The sequence below is a fragment of the Herpailurus yagouaroundi genome, unplaced genomic scaffold, assembly GCF_014898765.1.
Source record: "Herpailurus yagouaroundi ecotype Mexico unplaced genomic scaffold, PumYag 161, whole genome shotgun sequence".
Lineage (NCBI taxonomy): Eukaryota > Metazoa > Chordata > Mammalia > Carnivora > Felidae > Herpailurus > Herpailurus yagouaroundi.
Window position 1 is genome coordinate 25,052,184 of NW_024412402.1, and position 21,130 is coordinate 25,073,313.

A 21,130-nucleotide genomic window follows, 5' to 3' on the forward strand; every position below is an offset into this window, starting at 1 on the left:
TTTTGTTTTGTTTTGTTTTGTTTTGTTTTGTTTTGTTTTGTTTTGTTTGAAAGACACTTCCAGAGCTGGAAGAGACTTTAAAAGTCATCTTATCCAATTCTCTCACCTTTCATGAGGTAAGGTTCAGTGATTTGCAAAGGTCCTGTAGTTAGTTCACAGGAAACCCAAAGTCCATACCTGTGTCTTTTTTACTCCCTTTGCAGAAGACCAATATAGGTCCATTATGCTATAGTGAAGCCCTGGGTATAGTTGATTGCTTCCTCATTCAACCGAACACTCCTCAGAGGGCAGAGACCCTGTTTTAGGTGACAGTGCACTCCCAGCATCTGGCATAGTGCCTGACACATAGCAGGTATGCAACAGAAGTTTTTTGGATATGTATAGAATTGCACATATTACCAGTAGGTGTCTGGTCTGCTGAAAGATGTATGCCCTACCTCTGGGCACTAGTGAACCTTCTGTGCTCTTCTCCAACTTGGGGAGAAGAAAGTATGTCTGACGGGGACAGACACAGTACTGAAAGGAGCAACACGTGGAGTGGAGGAGGCAACATGGAGGTGGATGGAGGGGAGGGAGCACTCTCAAGATCAGTTGTGGGAGTAGTGATGATGACAAGTCCAAGTGTAAGGAAATGACAGCAGTCACTGGGAGAATCATGAGCCACCCTGGATGTAGGAGAAATGAAGGAGACTGAGCAGAAAAGCCCAAGTAATGAAACCAGGAGACTCAAAGAACTTTTGTGACTTTGTTCAGAGCTCTGATTTGTGCAAAGTCTGAGATGCCTATCCAGGCTTAATGCCCAACGGGTCATGCCTCCCAATGTGTTTCTCCCAGATGTTTTCAGGCCAGGACAGACCTCAAAATATGCATGACTGTTGGTGAAAGTCACGGGGTGTCTGAAAAGGGTTTGATTGGCAGGGTTGTAATTCAACAACCAGAGGGATGCGGCCATGTCATCAGCAAAGCTCCCTATTTAGACAAGGCTCAGTCAGCAACTGTGAGGGCCAGGAGTTCGATGACCTGAGTTTTAATCTTGCTCTTCTGCAAGATTTGCCAATGTGCAAGATCTTTGGCAAATCGTTTCATCTCACAAGGCGTCAGTTCCCTCGTCTGGAATCCCAAGTGTATATTCTAATTCTATGCTTCTATGGTTACCTGCCCCTCAAGCTCCCTCTGTGTGATCCTGTGCCCCAATCTGCTCTCCTGCTCCTGAGCAACTGGGGGGAGGGATCAATTTTGCATCTCAAATGCCTTATAGTGACAAAGATCTGGTTGTGGCAGAAATTCAAAGTAGGAGGATTTGAGGAGGACCAAGACCCAAACTCGCAAATAGAGAATGAACAGCAGGAATCTCAGCAAGGAGGACACATTCTGAATGACCGCTTGCTGACTGACAGATGGAGGGAGGAACAGAGCACAAGAACAACAGCCTGGGCCCAGCTTAGGTCCTCCCTTCCCCTTCCTATCTGCTCCTGTGTGTTGCAGATGGGGGTAGGCATTGCGATAAACCCCCTATTAAAACACTTCCCCACCTCCTTGACAAAGTGGCAGAAGCAGCTGATTTCCCCACGTCTAAGAAGCTACTTTCTCCCTCAAAGAGGCTAACCTGGCTCTGTAACATTCTCTTCTCCTTTCTTGCTTTGCTCTCCTTATATTAGCAGCTCAATCTATATGCTGATTGCTGTTGTCCATGCATTAAATGGTAAGAGGCTGCAACCCATGAATGTTAAGTGGGGAGGAAGCTTCACAGGAGAGAGTGGTTTACTTCTCTGCAGCTGGTGGAAGCTGAAGCATGTGTGAGGAACAGGATGTAGAGGAGAAGAACTAGACTCCGGGTTGTGGAGAAGAGTGCTTTGTAGGCCATCGGGCATCTCCCACTGTAGAGTAGAATGCCTCCAAGTAGATGCAAGAATTGGGACTTTATTTCTAATGGTGTCCACAGGTGACGATTTGGTTACATGGCTACCCAGTCTGATGGTTAAATCATCCCCATTTGTGGAGTTCTTCTAGCTAACAAAATACTCTGGGTGCAGTCTGGATCCAGAATTCAGGCAGACCCAAAGCCCCGACCTGCCAAGGGACACTTGTGAAAAAAATGACCTTTGCTCTTCCCAATTTCATAATAAACACTGAGCGATGGAAGAAAAGCTCTGTATAAATCATGTGCACCTCCTGAACAGACTGACTCATGGCATGAGTCCCTAAAACAATCAGGCGGTCAAGGGTATCAGAGCAGAAGACAACACAACACAAAACACACAATGGAGAAAGAACATCTCAGAGTGAGCCCTGGAAGAATCCTAAGTCCCTTGGTTGGGCCACCTTCAGCCATGGATCCAACACAAGAGCTCTGGGGCACTTGAGAAGCTGTCTAGGAGCATGCCTTAGTCTCTGGCTAATGTGTCCTTGAGGTTAAAGAAATGACATCCCTAATCTTGTCTATTTGCATCTCCTGTCAGTCATACCCTAACCCCCAACCCTGTCCCTGCATTCTGGCAGCTGTGCAAAATCTAATCTTCATTCTTCTTACTGGTCAAGTTTTCTTCTCCTTTGAGATAAAGATAAGTCAAAAAAAGAGTTAGATCTTTCCAGGCATATTTTGATGTTGCCCCAGCCAGAGATGGAGCATCTGATGAACCCATTCAAAACTAGCCACTGCCCCATGATACTATCTGCTCAACCTCCTTCAGAGTGACAGCATGAAAATAGCTGGACTAAAGTGTCTTCATTGTTCTATAGTCTGCTCTTCTGAAAGCTCACTGCCTGATTCCTAATTCTTAAGACTCTAAACACAAACAGAAGCAATACCAACTAAGTCTCTTCAAAAGCCAACCGAACACTTTCAAGATAGGTGTGCTTTGGTACCTTCCCCAAAAGTGGTTGCCAATAATAAAACAGTCTCTTTTATGAAATATTTATTGTATTTTCTTGGCGATTTGCATCTTCATGTCACCCATCTTACCATTTCACTGTGACAACAACGCATAAGGTCAGGTTTTATTCTCTTTGGAATAGGGAAGAGAGAAACCAAGGAGAAGTTAGCACTTCTTCTAAGGCACAAGCTTCGTGTTATCTCTGCCTGTGGCTGTTTCCCCCCACAGGTCCAGCCTCTGCTCTGCTGAATGCTTCTTGTGAACCATCTCATTCAGTCCCCACAGTACACTGTGAGTAGGAACTTTTATCCTCTTTGTAGAGTTGAGGAAACTGGCACTCAGAGAGGCTGAATTATTTGAGCAGAGCTTGTGAGTACACATTGGGATCCAAGTCCACATCTCTTTAACTATACAGCCTTGGTTTAGCATCTCACACCAGAAAGTTCCCCAGAGCCCCCACTTCTTCTGACGTGGGCACATCACTGCTTAGCCTGTCCAGAGCCCTGGCAAGTGCCCATCCTGGGCTCCTGCCCCTAGTTCTCATAGAAGATCCCCAACCTCTTCACATTATCCCTGGAAAATTAGAGAAAATATCTTTGATTCAGAGTCTCAGAAGCTCCCCAGCTTAAGAAATGTTGCCTTTTTTTAACTGTCTCTGAATCACTCACCTTTTCAACCAGCCTCCCCCCTCCAGGCTGCAAGTGGGGCAGGTGAGGCAGGAGAACAGAGCAGCAATGAGCCAGCTTTAGCCCTGAGTCAGTGATGATTCCCAGCGGTTTCTCCTCCACAGATTAATCACCTCCAATTACAGCTTCTGACTGGGCCACGAGTCATTCACAGCATCGCCTCCTTTGTCTGACCCGCGCCTCCCTGCCATCAGGCTGCCTATTTGTCCAAAATGCTGGCTGCGTGCTACACTTCCCAGCACCCCGAAAAGGTACCCCAGCAGCCAAGTGACTCAAGAATAAGGACTCCACCCTCTTCCCCCTCACCATCTGCTCTCAGAACCATGAGCCTTTTGGGGGCAAAAAGAAGAGGGAACATGAAATTGTTCTCCTTAGGAGCCTATAGATGACTATGAACCCTCCATTGGCTGATTGGATAATACCTTGTTGTGTTTCTCCTCAGCAGTGGCTAATAAAGCTTTTTCTCATTTCTACCAATTACCCCCTCCTCACCGAGAAGGATGCCACACAGCCCTGGAGGGTGTTCCATGGCTCACCCCACAGCCTTGCCCTCACTTCTCCCTCTGGCCTCACAGGGACACCTGCCTCCCTCCCACTATGCCAACAAAACCTGGGGCAGTTGGGCCCCTGCTGCCTTTCTGCTTCCTCCATGCAATTCTTAAGTATCCTCACTTTGGCTGCTGACCCAGGCACATGGGTACCACAAGACACCATGCCATCTGCCCACCTCAGTGGGTATCACACTTGGCTCCCTGCCCTGAGCTGCCAGCCAAGGGTGGTGCACAAAGCACCCCAGGAGGTGTGAATGAGAACTCAAGGTAGGGTATTGAATACATCTCTGTAGCTTGGCTCAGTTTACCAGAACTTTCCTAGGTCTTGTTTCACTTGACCTTCATGTAATCAACTGGGATTATTACACCCACTATCCTCTGAGAAAACGTGGTGCATTATTATTCCTGTTCTTTAGAGATCAGGAAACTGAGGCCCCATAAGTGGCTATGACTCCCCCACCCTCAGTGAGTGGCAACCCAAGTCTAGAGCTTGTGTTTCTCCATGATATCATGATCTAGCCCTAGCATTAGGATTGTGAAGCACCACTGAAACCCTTGTGGGCATGCTACAGGAGCTTAGAATTAGGTAGACCTATGGTTGAATCCTACCCTAGCTCTATTTTATTTGGTAACAGAGACTATTCCTAGCACTTTTCAAATACAGCGCCAACCCTTTTAACTCCCACAACTTCCTTTGGGCAAGGAATTATCAGTATCCTCAATTTGCCACTGTGAGAACACAGGCCAGGCCACACAGATAACAGGGTGCATCCTGGGGTCAGACACAGGCATCTTGGTCTAGGGCCAATCTCTTAACCCCTCCATGAGGCTGCCCTCACTTCTCCGACTTCTGACTATATAAACTTGGGCGATCACTTAAGTTTCTCGTTGTTTCAATATTCTTATCTTCTAAATGGTGGTCATAAGAGAACCTTCTCCTTAGAACTGTATGAGGGTTAGATGGGAAGACTGTGCACAGTTTATTTTTTTTTTATTTTTTTTTCAACGTTTTTTATTTATTTTTGGGACAGAGAGAAACAGAGCATGAACGGGGGAGGGGCAGAGAGAGAGGGAGACACAGCATCGGAAACAGGCTCCAGGCTCTGAGCCATCAGCCCAGAGCCTGACGCGGGGCTCGAACTCACGGACCGCGAGATCGTGACCTGGCTGAAGTCGGACGCTTAACCGACTGCGCCACCCAGGCGCCCCGACTGTGCATAGTTTAAATAAAACACCAAGTTCAGGGTCTGACACACAGTAAACATTAGTGATTAGCACAATTAAACCAGGGCAAAGCTGCAAGACAGGAGAGTAAGGACAGAATATTTAGGGTGGCATTAGGAGAAAGATTCCCAGGTCCCTATTCCCAGAGATTCACAGTGGGGCAAACAGTAAATCTAAGGGCACTCTACAGATATGGACCAGGTAGCATGTCATCTGCTCCTATCCTGGCCACACTCATTCCTTTTTCTAAGCATATCTCTCAAGCCTGCCTGATAACCACGATCTAAGATAACTCTGAGACTGAAAGCAAAAGCCTCTGTAGTTAAGGTTCTTACCTACTAGGGACCTTAGTCATCTTTGAGAATCTGATAAAAACTATAAACCCTTTCTCTAGAAAACTCCACATATACCCAATACACAGATTTATTCTTAGAAGTTCAGGGATAATCATCAGATTGCCAAAAGTCCATTGACCCCCAAGTTTAGCATCCTTATAATTATCATGGCTGAGCTTGCCAAACCCTTTCCTTTCCAACTTCTTACCTTGGCACTTTCTTCTCTCTCTCTCTCTCCCCCTCATACACACACACACACACACACACACACACACACACACACACAGATGCATACTCCCTAACTCCCTGCTTCAATCCCAAGCTTCCTTGGACACTGCTCCTGGCCAGTGCAGATGCTACAGTGGTGGTTGCGATGGCAATGGTAATGGCTGTTGCTAAGGGAGCCAGGAGGCCGGGGAGGTGGTGGCAGGGAGGTGAGTGGGCAGCAGCCCAGCAGGGCAGCAACCCCCCCATGCAAGTCTGAGTGCCTCAGGCCCTGGAAACAGTGTTCCCAGCTGGCTGCCATGGCAACAGCAGGCTTGGGAAAGAATTCTTCATGGTCTAGACAGATTTCTACAGCTTGCACTTGCTCTTTCTTCTCCCTAAGTGGCTAATTGAGGTTTGAAAAGGTCTGCTGTGAGTGGGCAAGGGGCACAAAGGGTAAAGGGCTGGTCACATGTCCTGAATGCAGCAGGCTCCCTGGGAGGCTGAGAGGCCAGCAAGGGTCTGAGCCAGCACCCAAGCAGACAGCCTAACTGCTGGGGAGGCAGCCCCAGAACACAGATACTCATCCCTCTTCCAGGGACCTCTGCCCATCCTCTTGCTAGGAAGCACTTGTGCGTTTCCCAAGAAGTCATCCTAGGATGACAACAATGCAATGTGGTCACCACAGTAGATCCTGGGCTTTAAAAGACCTACAGGCTATGTTCAGGTGAGCCAGCAGCCAGGTGTGATCTGGTCACTCACAGCAAAGCAGGAGATGCAGACTCTAGAGGCTCAGGCTTATGGGGAGAGGTTGAGAGATTGGGTCTAATTTACATGAGGCTAAAGGACAGATCAGATCAGAGTTAATGAAGAAGTTTAAAGCCTCACCACAGTGTAAGACCACCAATTCACTCATCTGGTTGTAGGTGATTTACATTAGCATCAGGTAAAAGCACCATTCCTGTTATCATTTATTGGGTGGTGATTACATGAGGTGCCTATCTCAACTTGATCTTTGAAGCAAAAGAGATTGTCCTCTTTTTACAGATGGAAAAACTGGGGCTTAGAGAGTAAAAACCACTTGACCAAGTCATGCAGCCAGAAAGCAATGAAGCTGAGACTTGAACTTCCATCTGTCTACAGATCCCATCTCTTACTGCAGGTAACAGACGGCCTGGTGCAGGTATGACCTGTTCACCTCTCAAAACAAGAACAAACACGTCAGCGTGGGGTTTTGGGGTTCAGAGCCTTCATGGCCAAAAGTGCTCCCTGCCACTGTGCATCCTGCAAATTGTGGTTTCAGAGCAGCCTAATGTCTTTTGAAGCCCAGGATCTACTGTAGTGACCACATTGCATTGTTGTTTTTATTTTTATTTATTTATTTAGTATTTATTTTTGAGGGGGGGTTGCAAGTGAGTGAGGGGAAGAGAGAGAGGGAGAGAGAGAAGAAGGGTTCACCCAGGGCTCATGCTCACCCGAACTAGGGCTTGAGCTCACCTGATGTAGTACTCGAACTCACCAGTTGTGAGATCATGACCTGAGCCAAAGTCAGATGCTTAACAACTGAACCACCCAGTCTTTAAAGTATATGTACAAAAGTGGAGCAATCTCACCTGTGACCCAGGGCTCTAGTTGTCTGGTGTGACTCCCAGAGAGATCCCACTGGAAGATGACCCTCGGTGAGAATCACTGGACCCTCCACTGCCAGAACTGGGTGAGTGAGGTAGGGCATCTCAAGTTTGTCTGGTCTTCTCTGTTCTCAGAAGCTGAGAGCGCAGAGAGAGCTGGCTAGGCCCAGCTGGGATTATGGAAGGGAAGGGAACTAGTACTTAAGAACATGTATTATATTCTAGGAATTCTAGTACATGTATTTGTTTAATATGCACAACAAGTCTTTATGGTTGGTATTATCATCGCCCCATATTATGGAATGAGAAACTAAACTCATAAAGATCTGGTAAGTTGACCCAGGGCAAAGAAAGCTTCAGCCCAAAAATAACTGGCTCCAAAATCTGTCAGGTTTCTATTCCAGTCTCTGACCTCCCACAGGTGCTAGCTGCTTCTAATGGCCCACTGAGACAGGAATCCCCAACTCAACCTCTGAGCAGAGTGTCCAAATGGTCTTCTTCTTCCTAGGGGCTCCCTAACCCCCCACAGAAGATGATCATCTTTCATCCTCCAGCTGTATTTATTTCTCTTTCTCCATTCTTCTTACACTCCTGTTTCCATCTAAGCAGGAGACCAGAAGCCATAGCCAACAAGTCAGAAGCCAAAGCAAGGCTCTCACCCCATCTTCCTCCAGCTACAGAAAGAAGAGAGGGGTCTTCACCAAGCCTGAGTGCAAAGGAAGAGTCACCAGGAAAGCCTGGAGATTGGGGACTCCATCCTCAAGCTGGCCTTGGTGCAGACTGTGCCCTCTCCAAACTTTCCTCCCTGATCCCTGCTTCCTTGGGAAGCTCTCACACCTGCAGGTCCTGCTGGGATCAAGGAGGAAGTGGGGGTGGGAAGCCAGTGCCCTCAAGATTCTATTCATTGTCTGGGATGGAGTCTCTCAGCCTACATCTGACCTCCCCTTCCTTGCCAGACATAGACCTCAAACTCAGTCTCTTTGGAGTGTCGTGTCCCCTGTTGGATTCAATTCTTAGGAGGTAGTTTGCAGTCCTGGGAAGAGCTCAAAACCAGGAGTCAGGGACCTTTGCTCTATTTCCAGTTCTGCTACCAATAAGCCACTAACTTAGCTTTTCTGGGCCTCACTTTCCTCCAGTAATTATTGGACCAACTGGTCCCTTCTAACATTCTACATTGCTTCTCTGAGTTCTGTAGTTCCTGATATCTATTCCACATCTCCCTCCCCGAACCAACAGTCCCTTCTCCCCCCAGTAGTCGGATGTCCTTACCCTAGCCAGACCTGCCAAACTATAAAGAGTACAAGGCAGTGGATTTGTTGCTGTTATGATTTCTTTTCAGGCAGGAAGCTGAATTTAAATTGTGCCCAATCAGTAGAAATGCTGGGATGCTCAGGTCTTCTACACAATGGATTATATAAAAACAGCTCACTTCTTAATGCCGTCTCTCTTTGTTCCTGCTCTTTTCCAATCACTCAGTCAAGTAATATATATTAAGTGGATGTGTCTGCAAGGCATGGTGCAGAAATGTAATCCAAAACGACAAGGTTCTTGTCCAGGAGGAACTTACAATTCCACAAGGATACAACCCAGACAGGAGCATTAAAGGCAAGCTTGCTGCCTTCTTCAGCGAGGAAGGACAAAAGATTTCTCACTGCCTTTTAATGTTTCCTTTACCCACTTTCATTGTTAATTTCATAGTGATATCATGTATCTGGTACCTGTCTTTGAGTCACAATGCTTCCTTCTGTCTTCTTATCTATGATGGAAATCAAGCTGCTCAGAGACACCAATCTTCTCTCCTGCCTGGGCCTCACCTTCCTACCTGGATGTGTTGACCTAATTTCCGCAAATCTGCAATACAAAGACAAGGGTTTGAAGGCTGGGACATGTAGTCTGCGTCTGTCCAAGCAAAGGATGATACTACATACAGGCAGAGGTTGTAGAGACAGTGGAGATCTGCCCTCCTCATGGCTGAGGTCTCTGGCTGCCAGGTGTCTGTGTTCTCTGAATTCCCTCACTAAGCCTGTTAGAGGGCAAGTGCTACTTGCTGTCTCCCTCTTCTCCTTTAGCCCCAATGTCTCAACATCTGCTCCATAAATAATAGTTTCTCTAGAGCTCTTTATAATTTACAAAGTGCTTCACTTGTATTTTCTCATTTAATCTTCTCAACAATGCTGTGAGATAGGATTATTATTGCTCCTTCTTTACAGATAAGAACCTGAAACTCAGGGAGACTTAGTGAGTGGCCCAAGACCTCACAGCTGGACCCAGCTGAGCTGTGCTGGAACCTAACTGAGCTCTTTCAGCCCGAGATGCTCCCTCATGGTCTTCTACATGAAATCCAAGGGAGAAACTGCTTCTCGCCTGGCTCTTCACTCTCCTAAGACGTCACAGCACCACACTCTCACTCCATCTACTTGTACTGCACATGAGCCCAGAGCACAAACACAAGAGATAGGGCTCAGCAAAGGAGTAAGAGGAGGGGCAACAGATGAAAATGAGTCAGGGGTGTGCTTGTGCCCACTCCCCACCTGCTGGTCTGAGGCCCAGACCAATGCAGTTTCTTTGGTGGCACTATTTTAAAATGTAGAGTGGGTTTTGAAGGGTTTGTTTGCTTGGGTTTGGGTTTGTTTTTTGTTTTCTTTTTTTTTCTGGACAGAAATAAAAAAGAAACATTAAGGAAAAAGTAAATCATTGGCCAGGAGTCCCCTACAAAAACAAGAAAGTACCTGCGTGTGGAAGAAAAACCAAGCCAAGCCAGGGAGGCAGAAGGGAGGAGTCCCAGGGCTAAACTGTTCTCATTGACTACTGGAGGTTGGTGTGTGTTAGGCAGGAGAAAGGGTGTCTGGAGTTTCCCTGTGAAAAGGATGTCTGTCTACTTCACAGCTGCTGAAGGGCCCCACAATGGGGCCTCTAGGTGAGCCTCTGGCTGGGGAGCAAACCTGCCACAAGTGTACATTGGGTGGGGCCTCACCTGACAACCCCCATGAGGCCCATAAAGAAGACAGCCACACGGGGAGCACCCTGGGAGTATAGACCAGAGTCAGGAGCCATAGGGGAGGAGTGTGACAGGCCAGTTCCCATCCATTCCTACATGGACTCTGCTTCTGAGCCACTTTCCAGCCACCATGAGAATACACTGGCTACTTTGTCAGTGAGCCAGGAAGTGGGGCTTATGAGGAGGTGCTCAGGGAGCAATGAAAGGTAAAGAAATGGGAAACACGGAAGAGACATAGGGCAGAAGGAAGGACTGGACCCCGAAGATGTAGGGGAAAGACAGGCAGGTGACCTGAAGGTGGGATGGAGAATGAAGAATAAAGCAGAGAAGGGTTTCTGAGGCCAGATGATGAACAGGCAGAGAAAGGAGATGGAGGAATAATTGGGACTGGGGGAGTGACTCATTAACATGTGGAAACAAGAGGACACAGTGCTGCCATCCCCACCTCCTCCCCCTGGTGGCTACTGTAAAACTAATGGGCATCAGGAGTGGACAGGACACTCGCACTCACCTGCCACTGGCCCCTCTCCCTCTTCTCTCTTCTCCCTCTCTCTTCCCTGCTCCCAGCAGACTGGGTACAGTTTCTCACCTGACTCCTTTAACTGCTGCTTTCCACCTCTTTTGGGTTCTTTCTGTTTGTTCACCTGCCACATTCAAGGGACTGAAAATCCCAAAGTGGAGATTCTGCTTCTAGTTCCATTCCCCAAGTGCTGGGCTGCCTGTTGGAGTGACATCCACACTAAACACCACAGTTTCTTCATTTATGAGACTCCCATGAGAGTTGTAGGGAGATAACAGAGCAATGTAAAAGAATTGTAAGATCACCAAAGGATCAGACACTAGATCCTAAATTTATTTCAGGACTGAACTTGTCAAATCCCTTGAAGGGGAGATTCTTGCCCCAGACGCTCCGTGCCCTCTGCCATGTGTCTTGACCGAAGCACTGTGGCTTGTCTGTCTGGCTTCTATACCCCTTACAGCTGCCTGGCCCCAAATCAGAAGAGCCAAGAGTGAGCCATGCTTGGGGGAAAATAGGTGGGTTTACCAACATTTTCTAGACAATTAATCCAGACTGGGGTCAGAGACAGGGACCTAGAGTCACAGTCTGAGAAGTTTTATTCCTGAAGCAGATCTAGGCTTTTAGCACATAGAATCATCTAGGTGGATTTTCAAGGAGCCATTGAATATGCATGAGAGAGAGAGAGAGAGACAGAGAGAGATGGGGGGGGAAGAGGAGAGGAGAGGAGAGGGAAAAATAGCAGAGAAGCAAGAGAAATGGTGGCTAAAGACAAAGGGGAAAGAAGACCGCAGGGACTGTGGCATGAATGTGGTTGGATAGAGACCGGGGAAAGGATAGGGAGAAATGAGGAGCAGAAGGAAGGTTCTGGGAGAGAAATAAAGAGGCCGAGAGAGCAGAGCCAGGAGCTGGTGGCGCAGGCAGATGGAACAACAGAGACAGAGAACAGAGCCAGAGGAGTGGGCACGCAGCGAGGCCTGGCAGCCAAGCCCTGTGGGTTTCCGTGGGAAGCAGATGCTTCCAGGGACCAGCAACCGATGGTCCCCAAGCACGTGGATCCTTGTTGACTCCAGGCCCAGGGCAGCCTCCTCGGCATCCAGCCTTAGCCTGGAGGAGCAACCCAGGTTCAGAGAGGTAGATGAACAACAGCCCTGCCCCTGTGGGGCTCCACTGCTTCTCCTCCGTTCTCCCCCAGCCTCCACCACCCCTTTGTGGGTCCTGGGAAGCCATAAGCTGTCACATCATGACTGGAAGAAAGCAGGCTGTGTTGGAGGGGTAAGTGTGAGCCACAGCATGGGTGTGCAAGTGTGTGCAAGGGTGTGCAAGCTGGTGGGAGGGGCAGGGGATGCGGAGCAGTAGCTCTGGCAGCATGGAGCCTAGTGCCATGTGCTGGGATGGGATTGATCCCCAGCAGGGTACTCCTGGCCAAGGGGAGCAGGGAAGGCCATTCCTTCCCCTCTGGGTACCCACCATGAACAACCTGCAGCTTCCTGCTGCCAACATTTTTTTCTTTTGCCCAAGCCACTGGACTGCCACAGCCCCTTCTCTGCAGGAAGGAGCGGGAAGTAGGCTGGGGTTCTAGGTCAGAAGAACCTTGGGGCTTCTCTGGCCTCATTCTCTCCCGCCGCTACTCACAGGTCACTTTCCAATTGCTGCTGCAGACAGAGAGCAGTATGTACAAGACTCTGACTTGGGAGACCCCACCCCTACCCCCAAAATGCAGTCTAGTAGGAAGGAAGCTCAGAAGGATCTGAGAAGGAGGTTTTCACGAGCACCAAGCCCTCTCTCCAGTCCAAAGGCTATTTCCATTCTGTACTCCACCACCCACCTCAACACCCCTCCAACAGCATCCCCAGAACACTGCAGTGACCCCCACAACAGGCTCCCCAGCTGTGCCTGGGGCAGTCCCCCAGGCTAGAGGAGTCCCTCACTTCCCTACACCAAAGGTCCAGGGCTCCTGCCAGTAACCCGAGTGAACAAGAGCAATGCCCTGGGAGGGAAGTGGTAGAGGAAGAGGAGGAGGGTGGGGAACACAGCGTTGGCGTGGAGGCACAATTCAGTCGAGTGAAAGACAGGTACCACGGGAGCCAGATGGGCCAAGCAGAAACAGAAGTTAAGTAGGAAGAGACGGATAAACAGCAGACACCAAGCAACCAGCCAAGCATATGCTCTGCAAGCAGGCGATACAAGCATCCAGTAGGGTTTTGGGTGGGGGAAGGGACACGGACCCACAGGAATGGGACAAAGGGTTTGCTGTGGGCTGACTGTTGCCTGGTCAGAACTAGGGATCCAATCTTTCTCCATGGAGCCTCAGAAAAATGGAGCGCAGCTGTGCTGGCAAGGAAAAGGCGCATTTGGCGGGGGAGGGGGGGGGGTTTGGGGTGCTTGGGCGGACTGCCCCTGGGATTGGTCTTCGGTGGAAGAACCAGAGCCCCAGGCATGGAAGTCTGAATAGCCATGTGCCATTTCCGAGACCCCCAAGCAGAGACCCCTAAGCTGAATAAGATTCAGGACACAGAAGAGAACCACCGCCTGGCGAACCCGGGAAGTCCTTCAGCCATGCAGGTGCGGCTTCCCCGCTAGCGAAGCCCTTCTCGGCTGGAGCCCTCAGTCTGGGTGATGTCATCCCTTTGAGCTCCAGGCTGGGAAGGGGTGGAGCCAGGCTGGAGCTTTGCAGTGTTTATAGGCTCCACCCCCAGGCCGGTTCTGTTTCTGGTCCCCGTCTGCCCAGCCCCCTCCAGGCCTGGCTTTCATGCCGGCCTGCTGGAAACCTGGTGCTGCTGCAGAGCTGGAGGAGGGAGGAGGGACACACAGAGTCACTCCCTACAGAAAGCGGGACCTGTGCAAGGGATAGGCTTACCTGGGGCCCCTCTTCCACTACACCCATGTTCATTCCCAGGTTCACTTATGGGAGCCCTGAGCTTCCAAGGCCCTTTAGCCAGTGGCAGGAGCCCAGTTTCCTGGTACCCCAGCCTCAGTCCACTTGGCGTGTCCGGAAACGTTTATCTGTACCCGGTATCCCACTGGAATTTTTTCTCTAAACAGTGATCCAGGGAGGAGTAACTGAAGGAGACAAGTACTATCCCAAATTTGTTATTGCTGAGCTAAAGAAATAAAGGCTCTGAGCTGAATCTGAGATTATTCTAAGCTCCAAAGCTAGACAGCCCTCCCTCAGAATGGCCCCTTCACCTCTCACATGCTCTTACTGGACATAAGCCAGCTCTGTGCCAGCTGCTGGCCTCTTTCCAAAGCTGGCATTGGCCTCAATTGTCCTGCCTCCCCTCTTCCAGGGCTACCCTAGCCTGTACCAGCCGCTGTGGCTTGGATCACTGAGGACTCACTCTGGGCTAGGCAAAAATTGGCCTTCCTGTACCATCTTAGATGTTAAGGTGCTTTTTGGGGGTTGCCACAAACCTAGGCGGGGAAGCACAGGTAAAAGATTCAGCCCTGGAGTGAATTGTCACGTGGAGTTCACCACACCATGGCAGCTCTAATTCTGGACTCAGCTGGTTAGCACAGCCCTAGAGTCCAGGAACAGAGAACTCTCTCCCAGGTGTAAGTCTGGGAGCCAGGCCCATGTGTAGATACTTGCCCAGGGCAGATGCTTGCTCATGCCCAGGGCAGATGCTTGGCTCAGTGCTGGTGATCCCTGGCTCTGTAACCATGATATGTCTAGAACAGACAGAAGTGAGAATGAGGGTGAAGAAAGAAGAAAGGCAGGACCAGGAATGAATTCCTTGAGCCCTAGACCAGCAGCCCTTGGCAAGACCAGCAGCACTAGGACCAGCTCACACAAGGAAAATATGGTCCCTACCTTTGCCAGCTCTTGGACTGCACTCGTGAAACAAATTGCCCTAATAGCCCAGGGTATGATGCACAGTACACTTTCAGGCTTCTTTCTTATGTATCAGGTTTGATGTGCATAACATTGCCATCATGAAGATAAAGCAGACAGTATTTTAATCCATTTTATGGATGAGGAAACTGAGGCTGAATTTTAGTATCTATCTATTGAAGGCCTTACGAGGCATGTGAGGTTATACAAAGATAAATGAGCAAAATAACTTATTAAGAACCCACGCTCTTAGACTCCTACCATCATAATCTTTCCCTTCTGTGACAGTGCTTCACATACTCAACTCCAGAGGAAGAGATGTGGCTAGGGGAAGAAGTTTCCACCTATGGGATAGCTGCTCAACCAAGAGGTGAAGGAAACAGAGCAGAGCAGTTGTGTGATAGAGTGAATTATCACATAGGTCTGGGATGGAGAAGCATGGTGTGTGCATGTGGGCTGCACAGTCCTGTCTCTAGGTATGGCCATACACTGCAGGTTTAAAAGGCTGAGTTAAGAAAGGGTATATGCATGAGCTTTAGATAATTCAAAGTTTTATACATTAGCATATATGCTGATGACAATCACATGTACGGGAAGAAAGAAAGAAAGGAAAGAGAAGAATGTTTATATGGAGATATGAGTAGGGTCTGCATATATTTTTCTGGTATGAAAGAAATTATATAGACAGGTTTAGAATGTGTCTGTTAGCATACGACTGGTATACTGGGTGTGCAAATATGTACTGTATAGGCACGGGTGAGTGTGTGAAGACAACTAGCACCAACTGGAGAAGAGCATTTCCTGCAGCTGAGTCAGTTGCCTCTCTATTCTCCTTTCCAAGGGTTTCCTCCCTGAGACAAAAAGGTGAGCATTCCTGAGCCCTGGCAGTGGCTCCATGAAGCCTCTGCTACCTTGCAACACCTCAGGCCTCCACTGCTCTTCCCTCTCAATCCCTCAGAGGACCTAAGCAGATCAATTATAGTTAATAACATTTAAATTCTGGCCTGGAGGTGCTGAGGAGGCCATGGGAGAGAAGGAAAAGGTGGCATGGATTTCAAAGGAGGGACTTGGCAGATTGAATCACTTGGCTCCTGCAATGTCCAGTCCCAGAGTCAGACACTTGAGCCCTCTGATTTGTGTGGAAGCCATGGCTGGGCCAGAAGATTAAAGGCCACAGGTGACATTAGGAATTGCCCACTTCCAGGGGCGCCTGGGTGGCGCAGTCGGTTAAGCATCCGACTTCAGCCAGGTCACGATCTCGCGGGTCCGTGAGTTCGAGCCCCGCGTCGGGCTCTGGGCTGATGGCTCAGAGCCTGGAGCCTGTTTCTGATTCTGTGTCTCCCTCTCTCTCTGCCCCTCCCCCGTTCATGCTCTGTCTCTCTCTGTCCCAAAAAAATAAATAAACGTTAAAAAAAAAATTTTTTTTTAAATAAAAAAAAAGGAATTGCCCACTTCCATGCCCCAGGAACAGCACAGACCCACAGCATATTGCATCTTGGAGCAGACCTGCTATGCTTCTCTACCCCTCTCTACCCCTCTCTACCCTTCAAGTAGGTGACCCAACCAGACAATGGGAGGGGAGAGGACTCCTCTGTGCAAGGCACCCCTTCTCAGATATCTGTAATGAGTACCAAGGAACAGAGAGGCCTTGCAAGATCACAGGAGGGGCCCAGCTGCCCAGGAAGCCCCCAGTGGTTATTACCACAGAAAAGCGCACTTCCCCTCCATCACTAAGGCTTTGGGCTGTGCTGAACCCTCCCCCATGGAACTGTGATTTATAAGGCTGTAACCTCTGCCAGAGCAGGCAGCCTTAGCTTCTAAATCCCCATAGCAGCCACTGCAGCCCTGGCCCAGGCAGTCAGCTGCAGGGGGAAGCAGAGTGGTGCAGGGGGAGGAGGCCCTGAGCTCTGGGGGTGGCCAGGAGCACAGCTCGGAGCAGTAGCTGGGAGTTTTCCTCACCAGGGCTCAGGTCCAGCCCCTGGAATCAAGGGCTGCCGCACCTGGAGACTGCCTCATCACCCCCGCGCCCTCCCCCACCCCCGCTCCTTGTCCTGTCTCCTCAGTAAAAGACATACCTGTGTGCCACCATGACAAAGACTCAGGGCACATGAGAGATGGAAGGAACCTCAACTCTACTTCAGTGTCCCAGCCCTTCTTCACTTCACAGACAAGACAAATGAGACCCCAAAGAAAGGAAGAGAATTGGCCAAGGTCACAGAGTTCACTGGCAGCCTCACCAAGATTATAATTTAGGATTTTTGCAAATGCATATTTCTACTGTTTGGTAGAATTTAGAAATTTTTCAGAAAGTTAGAGTCTGGGCCAAGCAGCCAGCTTCCCCTAATCCACTCTGGTAGAACACTGTGATTACAATTCAGCTACACAGCTCCTGCTGGGAAATGCAGTGATATATCCATCAGTGCAGGCCACACAGCTGCCTCCCACTCTTAAAACAGGGGCTCTAAACCTAAGATCATTGCATCAGCTTCCTGGGCTCAGATGCCCATCAAATTATAGGCAGATGTTTGAGTGTCTATGCTCTAGATATTTTTCTGGAGAGAAGTTCACAGCTTTAATCAATTTATAAAGAGATGCATGACGTGGAAAAGGTTGAGAATCACTGCCTTAAAGCATAAGGAATCCAGCATCCAGAGAAATCAGATCTTAGCAATCAGTTGCTAGGTGCCTTAGCAGCATTCAGACATAAAAGCGTTGGACTATTGCTCCCTAGATATATGAGTATATGTTTTGCAATATGAAAGAGTTTCTAAGCTCTAGATTTTAAATTCCTCAAGGGTAAGGTTGTTATCTATTTGTTCACCTATCTAAGATATCATCCTGGTTCAGGGCCTGGAGTAAAGAAAAATGTGATTAATTAATTTTTGAGTATCTCTCTCCCCATATCCACTACTGCTTGGTCTCCAACAATGACAAGAATTATAACAGAGAAGTCCTGATGTGAGAAGTGCAAGAACTATTTTATGGTTCAACGTTGAGTTTCAGGACCTTTTTCATCTACTGTTAAAGACCGATCACCTTGAGGAAGTCAAGGCAGTCCACCCAAAGCCCAAATTTAGATCTCCTGATGCAGTTTGTGTTGCATTCCACAACAGCCCAAGAACTTGCGGGGATGCCTCCTTCTCCAGTCAGAAAGAGAAAGCTCCTGCAAGCAGGGCCAGATGGGCTCAGCTTGTCTCAGACCCTGGACCTCAGGAGTCTGAGTTCTCCATTGTTAAAAGAGAAAAATTCTAAATCTAGAAAGGATCTGGGTGGACCTTAGCCTCAGAACACAGGCTCCAATTCCTCAGCCCCTTGATCTTCTGTTTGATCGTCCTTCCTTGTCCCACTTTGCAGCTTCTACGTGCACTGGAGATTAAGAAATTGGGGGGAGGGATGAGGAGAGAGCTCATCTTGGGAAAGGGTGGCTTTCTGAGAAGGGAGGAGGGGATGGGGTTCTCAGGGCCCTGCTGGGCCACTTTCCTCCCCTTCCTCAGCCTCGTCCCCACAGCCTGGACCCTCCTTTGGAGAAACATGCTCTGAGAGGTGGTTATACAGTAATGAAAAGCCAGAGCTGGGCCAGAGCTGTGCAGAGGACTCAAAGGCAGGAGGGAGAGAAGGTAGGGTGGACACAAGCGCCCCCAAGATGGGGGAACAGAAAGAGGGAGGGTACCACCTCAGGACTCTTGACTCTGCCTCTTAACTCTTAACTCTGGTCTTCTCTGTTGTCCCAGAAAGTCCTCTAGAGAAGGGATAGCCTTTCTTATTCCCATGCTTCTGAGGGGACAATAAGGCATAGAAAGGTAAAGCCAGCTGACCTGAGTCATGTACCTAACATTTATGAAGACCTTACCACCTGCCTATTTTCACTGTTTTAAGCACCACAGACATAAAGGACCCTATGATGTAGGTATTGTTAGTATTATTCCCTTTGACAATTAAAGAAATGAAGGACCAGAGACATAAACTCATCAAACTCAGAGTTGGAAAGTGGGGGCAGGATTCCACCTCAGACAGCCCAAGGGCAGAGCCCACACTGCTAGCCACAGCCAAGGCTGAGATCCCAGATCACTCAGGGCACCAAAGGCTGAAGAAGAGGAAACAAAGTCCCAGAGTGGCCCCAGAAGAGGGCACCCCAAGTGAGATGGGCATGGTTACCTAACATCCACCTTCTAAGGAGCTCATCATAACCATGGACACATGACATGTTTCTGGGTCCACTGCCCAGCAGCCACTTCCTCAGACGGGCTTCAAATTTTTAGGCAAATCCTCTCTAGCTGTCCCTTTCACCTTGCATGTTTCCACTTCCCCATTTTCTTAAAAGGTTCAGGGACATGGTGCCTAGTTAAGTCCTGGGAAGTAGGGACCCCAGAGACTCAGCCAGTGGGTCATGTTTCTGTGAATAGATGGTTAGGGGGCACCTAGGGACCTTTCTAGCCTGAGTGATGTAAATACTTAGAACCAAGCAGATTTGGGCTTCACAGACAGGGGTGAAGGTGGACAGAGGATGGAGGAAAGGATGTAAAGGGGAAAAGAAGATAAAGGGAAAGAAGAAAGGAGGGAGAAAGAAGAGGGGGAAGGGAGGGGAGAGAAAGACAGTGAGCAAAAAGTGGGTTCTCAAGGCTGGCTGCCAACCTGGCCACTCTTTCTAGACTAGAGGAGCCTAAGAGGGGAAGGGTTAGTCCTGTGGGGTATGTAGATGGTTGCAATGGAGGGAAAGAGGGTGTCAGCAAGAGGGTGGGGGAGGAGTGGACCGTGGTGTCCCCAGGATTACAGGATGCTGTAAACAGTGCTTCAGTCCTGTCTCCTCTACAGATGCCTCTGTTGCACTTGCCTGTTTAAGGCCCAAGCACACACCATCCTCCCACAGAGCCACTAATGCAATTAACAAAACACATTCATAAATCTTGCATGGCGTCCGGAGCTGTCTCCTCTCTCCCCAGCAGTGAGGCCAGCTCCGGAGATCCTGTGCAGAGAGCCGCCTGGCTCTCCAGCATTAGAGCCTCCTGAAGAAAGCAGCGCAATCCTTAGTAGGACAGCAAGACCACCTCTTCCTGCGGGCGTCCCATTTCAAGATGAGGGAGGGGACCAGAAATAGTGAGAAGTCAGAAGAAGCTGGGAGAGGAGGTGGATATGAATATGTGTTTGCAGGGGACTGGGGAAGTGGATCATGCCTTCCAAGCTCCAGATGAGAGCATTCCCCCAGAGGCCACAGCATCACCCCTCTGGGGGGTATTTTACCTGGGAGTTCAGTCTGAGCATGTATGAGACCGAGGGCATCTGCATGAGGATGTGTGCATGACTTGGCAGCGTGACTGGGTGTTTGTGTTTTGTGGGGTGTGTGTGTGTGTGTGTGCACTCAGTCTGGAAAATTTGTGAGTCACTAAAAAAGGGAGCTTTCTGATCTGAAGAGCTTATTTTCAGCTATTTTTATCTCCTCTTGTCTCTTGGCCCTTTTTTTCCCCTTGTCTTTTTCAAATGTAGAGGAATTTGGGGGCTGTGAGTGCTGTATGTGCCTATGTGAATTTCAGCTTGAGCCAAGAGGTCAGAACCCCCCTGGAAGTGCAGAGATAAATGCACATGTGGGCTCCATGGGTGTGCAGTGGGGACACACTTATACACAGATTACCATAAGGTATAAGCAAATGTGAGTGAGGCCAGAAATGTCCCTGGACGTTTCCATGCCAGCTGCCTGAACTCTCTGATAGGATAGGTATAGAGCTCTACGTGTTCACATTGAGACTACGCCCTAGCTCAGGCTGCACATAAACTCATGTGAACACACGGCCCTGTGCCCACCTCACACTTACCCAGGTAGGCACACTCACTTGAACATGTGGCTACAGGCACAATCCTGGGCCCCTGTCTTAGGAAGTGGCCCTGGCCCCTGCATCTTCTCTCTTTGTCCAGCCATCGTCACCCCCAAAATGTTGACATCTTATCAGGAAGGTCCTTTCTCTGTTCTGTCAACAAAGAACAAGACATGAGCTGCTAACTGGGCTTTGGCCATGACTCATTCAGCCCATCCCACTCACCGCCACCTTTGGCCCTGAGATACCATGCTCCCTAATCCAACAGTCATCCAGTCATCTGGGGCCAGCTTGTGTCTGAGCTGGCAGGACAGGGCCAAGAGATATATTCCTCCTCTTGTCTTCTTGGGAGCTCATTTCTCCAGCCCATAAAGAGGGAGAAGGGAGGGAGCTCTTTGAGTACTCTGCCTCAGAAACCCTGCCTGCAAAAGAGAGACCAATGTGGCTTCCAAGGAAGGCATTCCAAAGCATC

The 21,130-nt window shown here is 49.1% G+C and overlaps 1 protein-coding gene across 1 annotated transcript in view; it reads left to right on the forward strand.

Moving 5' to 3' along the window:
• The first annotated feature begins 12,158 nt into the window (after positions 1 to 12,158).
• Positions 12,159 to 21,130, forward strand: part of JAM3 (junctional adhesion molecule 3) — a 117,896-nt gene continuing 108,924 nt past the window's right edge. Inside the window, exon 1 of the mRNA XM_040483590.1 lies at positions 12,159 to 12,291. The gene's annotated coding sequence lies outside the window, so the exon portion shown is untranslated. The remainder of the gene's footprint in view (positions 12,292 to 21,130) is intronic.